The 10175-nt window shown below is 45.0% G+C and overlaps 1 long non-coding RNA gene across 4 annotated transcripts; it reads left to right on the top strand.

Moving 5' to 3' along the window:
• Nucleotides 1-6134: 6134 nt before the first annotated feature.
• LOC144138765 (uncharacterized) lies at nt 6135-8030 on the top strand. Of its 4 annotated transcripts, none has more exons than XR_013315968.1 (5): nt 6135-6357; nt 7318-7444; nt 7523-7602; nt 7658-7744; nt 7796-8030. It is a non-coding gene; the product is annotated as an uncharacterized LOC144138765 (long non-coding RNA). The 4 variants fall into 4 exon arrangements; XR_013315967.1 differs by having other exon boundaries at nt 6136-6357; nt 7814-8030; XR_013315966.1 differs by having other exon boundaries at nt 7523-7744.
• The last annotated feature ends 2145 nt before the right edge of the window (nt 8031-10175 follow it).

The raw sequence follows: 10175 nt of genomic DNA, 5'->3' as shown, positions 1-10175 counted from the left end.
ATGCAAAAAGGAAAAGTGCGCCCGTAGCCGAGAGGCAGCACTCGCGCCTTCTTGACTTTGCAACTTCCACTTGTCTTCCGGCACCCTCCCTGCTCAATTTGGCCTCCAACTTGTCCCTCCCATCCTAAAAAAGAACAAATCTCCCAAACTTTTCTCCTCTTTTCGTCCTATTTCATTCACGAGCGTTGCCTCCAAAATTCTCGAATCCATGGCGCTCGCACGCCTCGAATTACAAGTATGCACGAATCTGCAACTTGAACCCTGGGCCGCAGACGGGTTTTCCTCGCCAGCGCAGTGCCATTGGATTCAATTGCCGACCTTGTCTCTGCACTAGAAAACGCGAAGGCTACCAAAAACCGTGGCCTTTGTCGTCCTTTTGAACATTCGCAAAGCCTTCGACCGCTTACGCCACGAGGCTATTCACGATGCAGTAAAACGCTGCAAAATTACTCGGCCGTCACCCTCATCTTCCCCGACGTTACAAGACTGGACGAGGCCCGCCACTCCATCGCGCAAGAACCAAACAAGCAATACCCATACGCGTGGGTTGCATCATGCAATGCACCCGCTCGCATCCCAAGCATCAAATTTGGGTGACAAGAATCCTGCCTACTCAGCAGGCTCCGTAACTGGCTCCGTACTGCAGCCTCCGTACCAGTGCTCACCTACAACTGAATGAGAAAATCAACAGTCCCACTTGTTCTTCATCCACATAAATCAAGCAGCCTAAAATATAGAATCCAATTCGCGAATCAAACATAAAGGCAAACCAGATTTCGCTCAAATTCCAAATCAAATAACAACCCGCTCTTCATTTAAAATATGAGTTACAAACAGGCCAGAAAATATTTTGGAGCTGGAAAGACGGGGATGAGGGGAGATTTGAACTAAGACACACTTTGTGTGGCTGGGGCCCCTATATGTACACCACGCTATGAATGCGAATTCTCAGTGTAAGGAAAAATGTAAATTTGTGGACGTCCTAGTGATATCGCGTAATGATGTTATAACACACTTGCAGTGATATCGCATGGATGTCCACAAGCAGATGATCTTGGGTGAAACATATTGTATGGACATCACATGAATGTCCTGAAATGACATTGGATATTGTGACCATTTGTGGATATCCTATGGACTTTCGTGGTTTGCTGGGTTCAGAGGCAGACCGCAAAAACCCTACATCGATGTGTGATCATTTAGAAACACAGCTCTCGAAAAACTGCAGAAATGCATGTGGAGAAGTGTCACGCTGAGCGTGTAGATTCCCCCATAAAATCTTAAAGGAACCGTAAACGTTTGAACGTTTCTCAAAACGAAAGAAACGCGTGGTGCCGGTCCGACGGATGGCGTAGCCGAACTCGGCGGCAGATCCGTTTATTTTAGTCCCTCATTTGTTGGATGATCACACAATATTATCTTAGAGTGGATGCAGCCTCGAATAAAATAATACCGCCATTCCGCGCATCGTGCGTTACAAGCCAGGTGCTGCACCGTTCTAAGACGGTCATTTTTTTCAAGATGGCCGCCGGCTGTTCCATGAATGAAATTCGTTTTTATTTCATTTTTTTAGTAAGCGGGTAAATTTCATCGCCGTTCTTGGTGTTAATGAAAATATACCACAAATATGGCACCTTCGATTGAAGGTTGAGCGCGAACAAAATATTTTTTTGTTCAGGAAAAACTTACAAAAACACTCATTCATTGCTGTATCATTTTGTAAAGCTAAAAAAATACACTAACAGGCTTCGTTTACGTTGGAGAACAGAATTTTAACAGGTCAGGCAGGCAGATTCCCGATCATAGCCAATACTTTCTAGCCTCACTAAGTTATCAGTGTCGTGCGTGAGCTCACGTCATCCGCAAATTCCCCCGCAATGATCGTGTTGGCAGTGGCATTTCTTTGTGTTGCACATGGGCCCGCGGCGATTTCCTCCACGTGTAAGAAATCGAACTTCTATTATTAGTCACGCAGGCGTAACTATTATAATCATCGAAAAACTACGTCCAATAAATATAAATACAGTAGTCACTCGTTATAACGAAATCGCTTTATTCGAAATATCGCTTCATTCGAAATTTATTCTGGTCCCAACCCAAACGGATGCATTTTAGGCCGCATTACTCGAAGCGCCAGAAGAGCTTGACCCGCTTAGAGCGAATTAAGTGGCGAGCGGAGGCGTCGCCGTGCCGCGGTGACCCAGTGGCGAGTCAGGCTGTCAACATGGCAGGTCAACACAAGCTGGTACTTCGCCGGCGGTTTTCTCGAGCCGGTCATGCTCGATTCGGGTGATCCCCATTTTGGGCAAACGGTCCAAATGCGTGGTAGGGTCATTGAACTTCGTCGCAACACATTGGTCAAGGGCGTGGACACGACGGTGCGCGAACACTGGCAATCGAACCGTAGAATTGGCAGTGTCGCCGACAACGAGGCGCCGAAGAACTCTTGTGTTGCAAACTTCACGGCTGCACAACTCGGGAAAACAATTCCCAGTGATCATGCAATGCCCCTAATGCGAAACCGATCAGTTTTCATGCTTGTGCTTTGTACGCCCAATGAGCGGTTAATCTTTTTATTATTACTATTTATTTATTTTTTGAGCTCAACAAACAACCTCCGTCTCGAGCCACGGCATCTGCGGCGCTTTTCAGCGCAAAACTCTCGTATAGCGTTTCGTGACGCCCGCACGCCCCCCTATAAAAGGGGCACTGCAGCTGCCAATTTTTGTGGGCGGCGACCATAGCCTCCTGCATTGCTTGGTCAAATGGTCAAATTGTAGCAGGGGTTGCTCTCGCCCGGCAAGAACATGAAACAGCCACCACAGCTTACTCTGAATAACGTTTTGCTTCAGTGAATACATTATGGTTTGATTCCTCGCAGCTGTGGCGTATAATAAGCTAAACTGGTTTAGCTTTTCTCGAGTGGTTGCTTATATCAATATACCGCTTATAACGAAATTTTTCGCCGTCTTGCTGACTTCGCTATAACGAGGGATTACTGTATCTGTATTCTACATGTTTCCTCTTAGTTTTACGGAATAGCAAGCTCAGTTTAAGCCAATCTTTGCAGCGCGTTATTTGTTTTCATCAGTAAACATGCAATAACAAGAAGTTTGTGTTCCCCCTCGCCCCCTACTTGTTGCTTATCCCTGCTCCATTTATATGTCCCATTTGAACTTCAGCCTTCGTAAAATCGCTCAAAAACAGTCACTTTCAAAAGCAATCATGACTTTTCTATACTCGTCGTGCTAGTTGCACTTTTCTTATGGAGTTGATGAACAAATTTTTACTTTTTTACGGTGAGGTGCCCACAATAATTTGAAGATATGACTCAACAACGAAGCACCTTATTTCTATACCCGTTTTTTTTTTTCATTCACTTTTCCTAAAGGTATATACGCATACGACGTATACACGCAAAAATTTCTTGGCGGCGTGCATCTGACACATGAGTTTCTTGAGGACAGATTGGACTTACAATAACTCTAAGCGGCCGCTTTTGTTGGCTATGGACGCGTTTCCGTGAAGTCCAGTCCCCGCGAAATTTGTGAACGTGTGCAATGAAGCGTCGCTGTGCCACACCTAGTAAAAAGCCAATCAATTAGGCACGACAGTCACGCTCTGAAAAATCAATACCTGCAGTGTAAATCAACTTAGATCCGTGTAAATGACACCCAAATAATGACGTGTTTTAAGCAGAATTTCACTGATGTACGAAACAAACTTTTCCATTTTGCGAATGCGCTCTTATTGGAACATCCGTGCGCTCAACGGTTCGCACCAGCCCCTGCAGGCCGTGTCGCTCATGCAATTGGTATACCGATTGTCTCATCTTATAGTGTGATTTAGTTATTCTAGAAACCCACCACAGTGGCTGTTGTGCTAGCGCTGAGTCCAAGGATTGAGCCCGAGGACGCGGGCTCGATTGCAGGCCGCGGCAGCCGCTTTTTTTTTTTGTGTGTGTGTGTGGGGGGGGGGGGGGGGGGAGAAGCGGAAATGCCCGTGTGTTCGGGATTTCGGTGCACGTTAATTAGATCCCCAGGTAGTCAAAATTAATCCGGAGCCCTCTACTACGGTGCGCCTCATCGCCTGTGTAGCGTCGGCGCATGAAACCTCATAATCAGTCAAATCAGATATTTTAGGGCGATTTTAACACATCATTAAACTTAAAGAGCAAAACACAGCTGCTGAGCACCGATAAAGCCGCGCAGCTTTCACCCTCAACTGTGCGTTGTCTGGCCAACTATCGGGCTGTTTTCGTGAGTCTTTTACAAATGCCACTCGGGGGCGTTTTTGTCCATGTGCATGCCGCATATATCCAGGAAACTGGCCAAATGCACAGCGCCTGCTAATTAACCCAACGCGCGCGTGAAACGGACGGCGCAGCATTTCGACGTCGTGAGGCACGAATGAGAACTTGGGTTTCATTGCCGTGTGTTATTTTGCAATCATTATTTGCTGAATAAATAAACAAACTGGAATTTCAACAAGAAAATAGCTTTTTATGCCATCATTAAATGGTATCTACTCCGACTTGGCTTCCTTTACGTTCCATAGCCGCTCACTTCACCATGACATCATACCGAAATTTAACGCGGCCTCTTTACAATGGAGATGTGTTCTTTTGGGAAACGTGCACCATATGGAAAGACAAAGTTATCGGGTATACGCCGTGTTTTTCATTGCCTGAAAACAGCATCCAGAAATGACTTCCCAACTTTCCTTTCCTATTGTTAAAACATTGCGCGCCTTCCTTTGGTAGTAAACGGTTGCATTATAAAAAGGTAATCGTGCATCGACAAGGAAAATTTCCAGTTCCATTTTGCTAAGTTTTCACAAGCGACTCGCACTGTTAACTTTCTCTCTTAAAGGAGTACTGACACCAAATTTTTGCTTCATGTTTTTATTCGTTAGGTGTAATAGGTGTAATATTTGGTAAGTGTTGCCGTGAATGGGTATTCTAGCGATTGCGCGATTACAATGGCGACCTTCGGAAGCCTATTTATGGCCCCTTTAAAGCATGCATGGCCGGGTTGTTTTATGTTGCCGCCTGTATATCCTTAAACAAAAATAATCTAGATAGAAGGCTCAAACATTGCCTTGTTGCTGGATCCTCATAATTGCTCGAAAAAATTAATTTACTGGAGAAATTTTATATGCAAGCTATATAAATTTCTGTGCATCATATGGGTGTGCGAGCCGTATACATGTCGCCAGCTAATTACAATCGTGTGTTTTCCCTTCATATATACATTGCCGCAGTAATTACGGTTGATTTATGAAATAGATTAAAGCCCAAAGTTCATGTACTTTAAATTGCCCCCTTCTTGTGACATTTAGTCACTATTATAGCCCCTCTGATCAGCGAACGTTCCAACTAGTCCACACCTTGCACCTTTGTTTGAAATAGACAACATGAAGTGGGCTGTTTTATATTTCAACTTCCCCATAGACATTTCACCTACCTCGAGCGCCAAAGTCAGAGCACCATGATATTGTAACATATATGAAACAATAAAACAAAACAAAGACCTAACCCTGGTGTGACACCCATTTTCCAGGAGATACTGCCTGTACGGAAGCTCATTGGCCTATTTCAAGGATCTTTTCTCATTATACAAACGAACCTTCCAAGTAACCTGAAAATTTTTGCTCTTGTTCCCTTCCAATAGCATTGTACACACTATCTTCAGATTTTTCCTGGTGTAATTTTTATTCGTAAGAGGTTCCAATGCATCGAACACTTGTCGCGTTCTGCTTGGCGCGAAACGAAATACAGGGCGCCAGGCGTTCTCAGAAACGGGGCGGGGTGCAGGGAGGCACGCCGTCTCGCGCGTTCCTTTCTGCCTACATGCCTTATTTTTTTTTTTTTTTCGTCGTCGCCCCGCCCCGTCCGAGACTTCAGCTGGGAATCAGGCACGCTGTCTCGCGCATTCCTTTCTTCCTGCATGCCTTATTTTTTGTTTTCGTCGACGCTCCGTCCCGTCCCGTCCCTTCTGTGTGTCGCGAAGGAAGTTTCAGCAGCCGAGCGCGAAGTATGGGGATGGCCGAAAAAAAAAAAAAAAAGACCGAAAGAAAAGGCTTTCGTCCTTGGCCAGCGTCCTACCCTCCTCTCACACGTGCACACGTGCGCGCCCCTCGCAGAGGGGTCCTCCCCTCATGCTCCTTTGCGACTGGCAGCCGGCGGTGGGTTGGGAAGAGTAGACGAAATGCGCGCGCTTTTTTCAGAAAGGAGCAGCCATAGTGACAATCAAACGGAATGGAGAAGGAACCATGTCATACGAAATATTGTTGTGTGGCCGCATGTTACGGCGAATATTTGCGGGCCGGAAAGTTCATAGCAACCGACCAGTGAAGGTAAGCGCTCGATTTTCTGAGCTCGCCTCGTTCTTTCGAATGCAGTTTACTTCGTAAAAGAGCGGGAACAAGATTGCCCTCCCGTTTCTAACTTCTAAGCATATCCTTGCTTTTGTGAATGCCTACGGTTGTAAAAGGGGAACACGTATTCACTTAAATTTTATGGAAAGAGTATAATGAGAAATCAGGTGGGCGCTCAGTAGTAGATTTTTTGTTATGATGCTGAAATTGAGTGTATATATGTTCTGCAAGAACCTTGATATGTACGATTGGCTTTTAATTTACTTCTCGCCGCAGCTGCTCACGAACGCGAAAAATACAATTAATAAATATAACTTTGTTATGTTTAATTTCACGCGAGTTTCGGCGGCATGCTGTAACGGAACACAATTTAGCGTTGCAGTTAAGCCATATGTTATCAGCTGCTTATGCGAACCATCTTACGATGTAAAACAACGCCTGACGTCTTTGTAGTATTCACATATTTTCCATGTGAAAGGCTGGTCTACGTCGGATGCTTATAACTATAAAGAAAATAAATTACAAATGAAAATAAATAAATAAAATGATCAAAACTAAATTAAAATAAGAAAATAAAACAGCTCAAGCCAGTTTTTAGCACATTTTTCGAGAGCAAAAGGTAAAATTAGGCAACCAAGAAAATACACGGTTGTAATTTCATCTAGTTGTACATGTAATGTTTCCCTTCTTTACATTTGCCTGTTTACTAATTTTTGTTCGTTGCGTTTTTATGTTTATGGCCATTGAGGTAATTATCGTCCTCTTTCAATGATTGCCGACGTACCACGTCGTCATCAGTTGGTCGGCTTCTCTTGTTAATTGAAAATTCTCTGGCAAGCTGTCTGATCGAAGACTTTTCACTTAATTACTCAATGGCCTGGAAAGAAAGCTGTAAGGTATTTTATATAATTCAGTATTTTGTCCTTTTCTGTTTTCCAGGGATGCTTGAGAAACCAACTCAAGCGATGTGCGTCATAAAGTTGGCACGGGCATTAGAAAAAGTTAAACAAGCAAGACAAAGTGAAAAGTGAAGAGGCCTGTTTTGCTATAATATTCCTTCCTAAAGGTAAGGTTTTCTCTATTAGCTAAAATTTGCTTCACTTCAGTTTTCGGAACCACTTCTATACACTCTGTTTTGTTTCAGAAATACCTTATGATTTACCAGCACCACAACATTGACACACGAATAAGCTCATCTGGCAGCAAGCGTCATCCAAACTGCAGGTGAGCTTCTGAGCACCCTGTGTGTTAGAGCAATGCCATTTTGTTTGTTTTCCAGGAATGGCAGTCAAACCTCATTTGAAGTGCCAGTACAAGAAAATTGATGAGGCCATATTGTATGCCAAAAGTCCTGGTGTTCTGAGAGGTGAGACATTGTCTATGCTGTAACAACTTTGCAACTTCTCCTAAACTACAGCTTTTTTTCATTTCGCAGAAGCGTGGCAGTAACAACCCCATGTTACTGGGTTCATGGCCGTCAAGTATGTCATAAAACTGACTTGTCAAGGCAGAAGAACAAGCAAGCCCAGGAGGAGAAAAACGAAGACAACGGCTGAAACAGCGTACTTGCGAAATTCAATTGCTTTAACACAATACGTATTCGGATCGATTGTTAATGGTAAAATAAAACGCACATGTTCTTTCATCTTAAAGAGTGTCAGTGTTGTTATTTACGCTAGCTGGCATGTTCCTTGCTTTAAAATTCCGCCATTTCTTAGTTTGTTATTTTGCCGGACTGCCTTAATTGTGTGTGTTGGTCAGTGTAGGGATCAAATGTATGAACATGCAGTCTAAAATGCCAGTTTATACCTTTCAGGAGTTTATGAGGACGAGGTTTGAAGTGCTCGCTTATCATGCAGTCAACAATCGTCTGTCTAGGAAAAAGTTAACTTATAATATTTTCATCTAGTTATTGTTGCATGTATATTAGATACATGTAACTGTAAGTTACCTGTACATTGCTGCAATATCATCGCTTCGTAAGAGAAACATTGCTTAAACGTCATATCAACAGTGCGCGGATGCGGCCCTCGTGGGGAAAAAACGTATCTGTAAAGTCGCGGTAACGTTGTAGGAAGCATCGCTTGAACATGATAGCGACGTTTTCTAAATGTTACCCGCACGTTGGAAAAATATAGCTGGAAAGTTACCGCAAAATTGTAGGAATGTTATTGCAACTTCATAAAAACATTGCTTGAACGTTGCAGCAACGTTCTTTGTATGCTAACTTCATGTTAAAAGTGTGGATCTAAAGTTGCTGCAAGATTGTAGCAATGTTATCACAACGTCCGAATGGTACAGGGATATGCTTAAATGTGGTATGCACGTTGCGAAAATGTAGCTGAAAAGTTGCTGCAATGTCATCAGAAAACGTCTCATAACGTTGTTCAAATGTGTCCCGCACGTGGCTGGAAGGTTGCTCCAAGAGTGTAGCAACGTTGACGAACGTCAGAAACAACGTTATCCAAACATTAAAACAACACCCTTAAAACGTTGCCCCCATGTTGGAGCAATGCTAATATCATGTTGACGCAATGTTTCTGGGAAACATTGCACTAACGTTAAAAAAAGCGGACATTAGCCACGTTTTGGCAACGTTAAGGGGAAACGTTGTGGAAATGTTCGGGCAACATTCTGTGCTACTAGGGGCCCGAAAGACGCGGACGCCGCAGCAGAGATCTCCTCTCCCCCTCTCTCCGACTCAGCGTGCGCCGCTGCTACCGATCCCGCATGAACTCTGGAAAGAGTGTTGTGTGTGTCTGCATGTACCATGTTCGCGCCGTGTGCAAAAGCAGGAGGAGCATTGTTTGACCATTAGAGCTTTGGGCATAAATATTGGGCCCCGAGCGCAGAAGTCCACTCGTTTTGGAGCAGCGAATCAATGCTGTCACTCTGCTCGAGTCCTGTACTGTAACCTCGCCCGGAAGGGTATTGTTCGTATATTGCTCCGGATCATCTCTCGCCATGCAGAAAACCAGTTTAGTTTGCCTTCGGCTTCTTGTCGACGTCAGAAACTTTCGCTGGCCGCTCTTCACCACGCTACCTCACATGACGGAGGCGACGGAGATCGGTTCGGGGTCGCTTTCCAGAATGTAACAACTGGTTAATGGCAGCGGTCGGATGACAACTTTGTAACATCAGTGAAGGACAACCTCAGTTTGCTTTGGTAGGCCTCGCGGAAACTGTAAATCGCACTGAGGGTCAATAGCATGCAGCGGCAAGGGTATTCTGAGAGGGTCCTGCCAAGCTGACAACTGCAGTTTCCATCCCAGTGCAGAGAAGGCCGTACTTCCGCTTTCTCTGAATTACTGGATTCCAACAGACACAAGCAGATTGCGCGCCTCTTTCACTACTGCGTCAAAGATGACATTCCCCTGGATACCGGAATGACCTGGCAGCCACTGAAGCGAAATTCAGTGCCCGCCTTAACTCACGCCCGAGTTAGTCCCACTGGTGGAATCCACGCCTGTTCGGAGATACCCCGGCGGTCTGTTCGGAGATACTCGGCCTTGAGGTCGTCAAAAAGTTTTTGGTCGGTGCCAGGGTATTCGTGCACCAGCATAGTAAGTCGATTAGCATGCTCAGTCCTCGTGGCGGTTGCTTCCGACGAGCGGCGTGCCGCGCCCTTCCGTTTGACATCGGAGCCGCGGTGCGCGGCAGCGGCAGCCCGGAAGCAGACGACGCGCCTCCGTTGCCATAGCAACGGGGCGTATCCGCAGAGAGCGGTGGGGTTGAGATGAAGTGCGGAAAACCTTTCCCGGGATGGGGAATCAGAGAGGTACATATTGTGTGAAATC

This window comes from Haemaphysalis longicornis, unplaced genomic scaffold (assembly GCF_048455015.1).
Source record: "Haemaphysalis longicornis isolate Haplotype H1 unplaced genomic scaffold, Haemaphysalis longicornis Haplotype H1 scaffold_5, whole genome shotgun sequence".
NCBI classification, from domain to species: domain Eukaryota; kingdom Metazoa; phylum Arthropoda; class Arachnida; order Ixodida; family Ixodidae; genus Haemaphysalis; species Haemaphysalis longicornis.
Note: the sequence above shows the minus strand (reverse complement) of the source record. Positions and strands in the feature narration are given on the sequence as shown.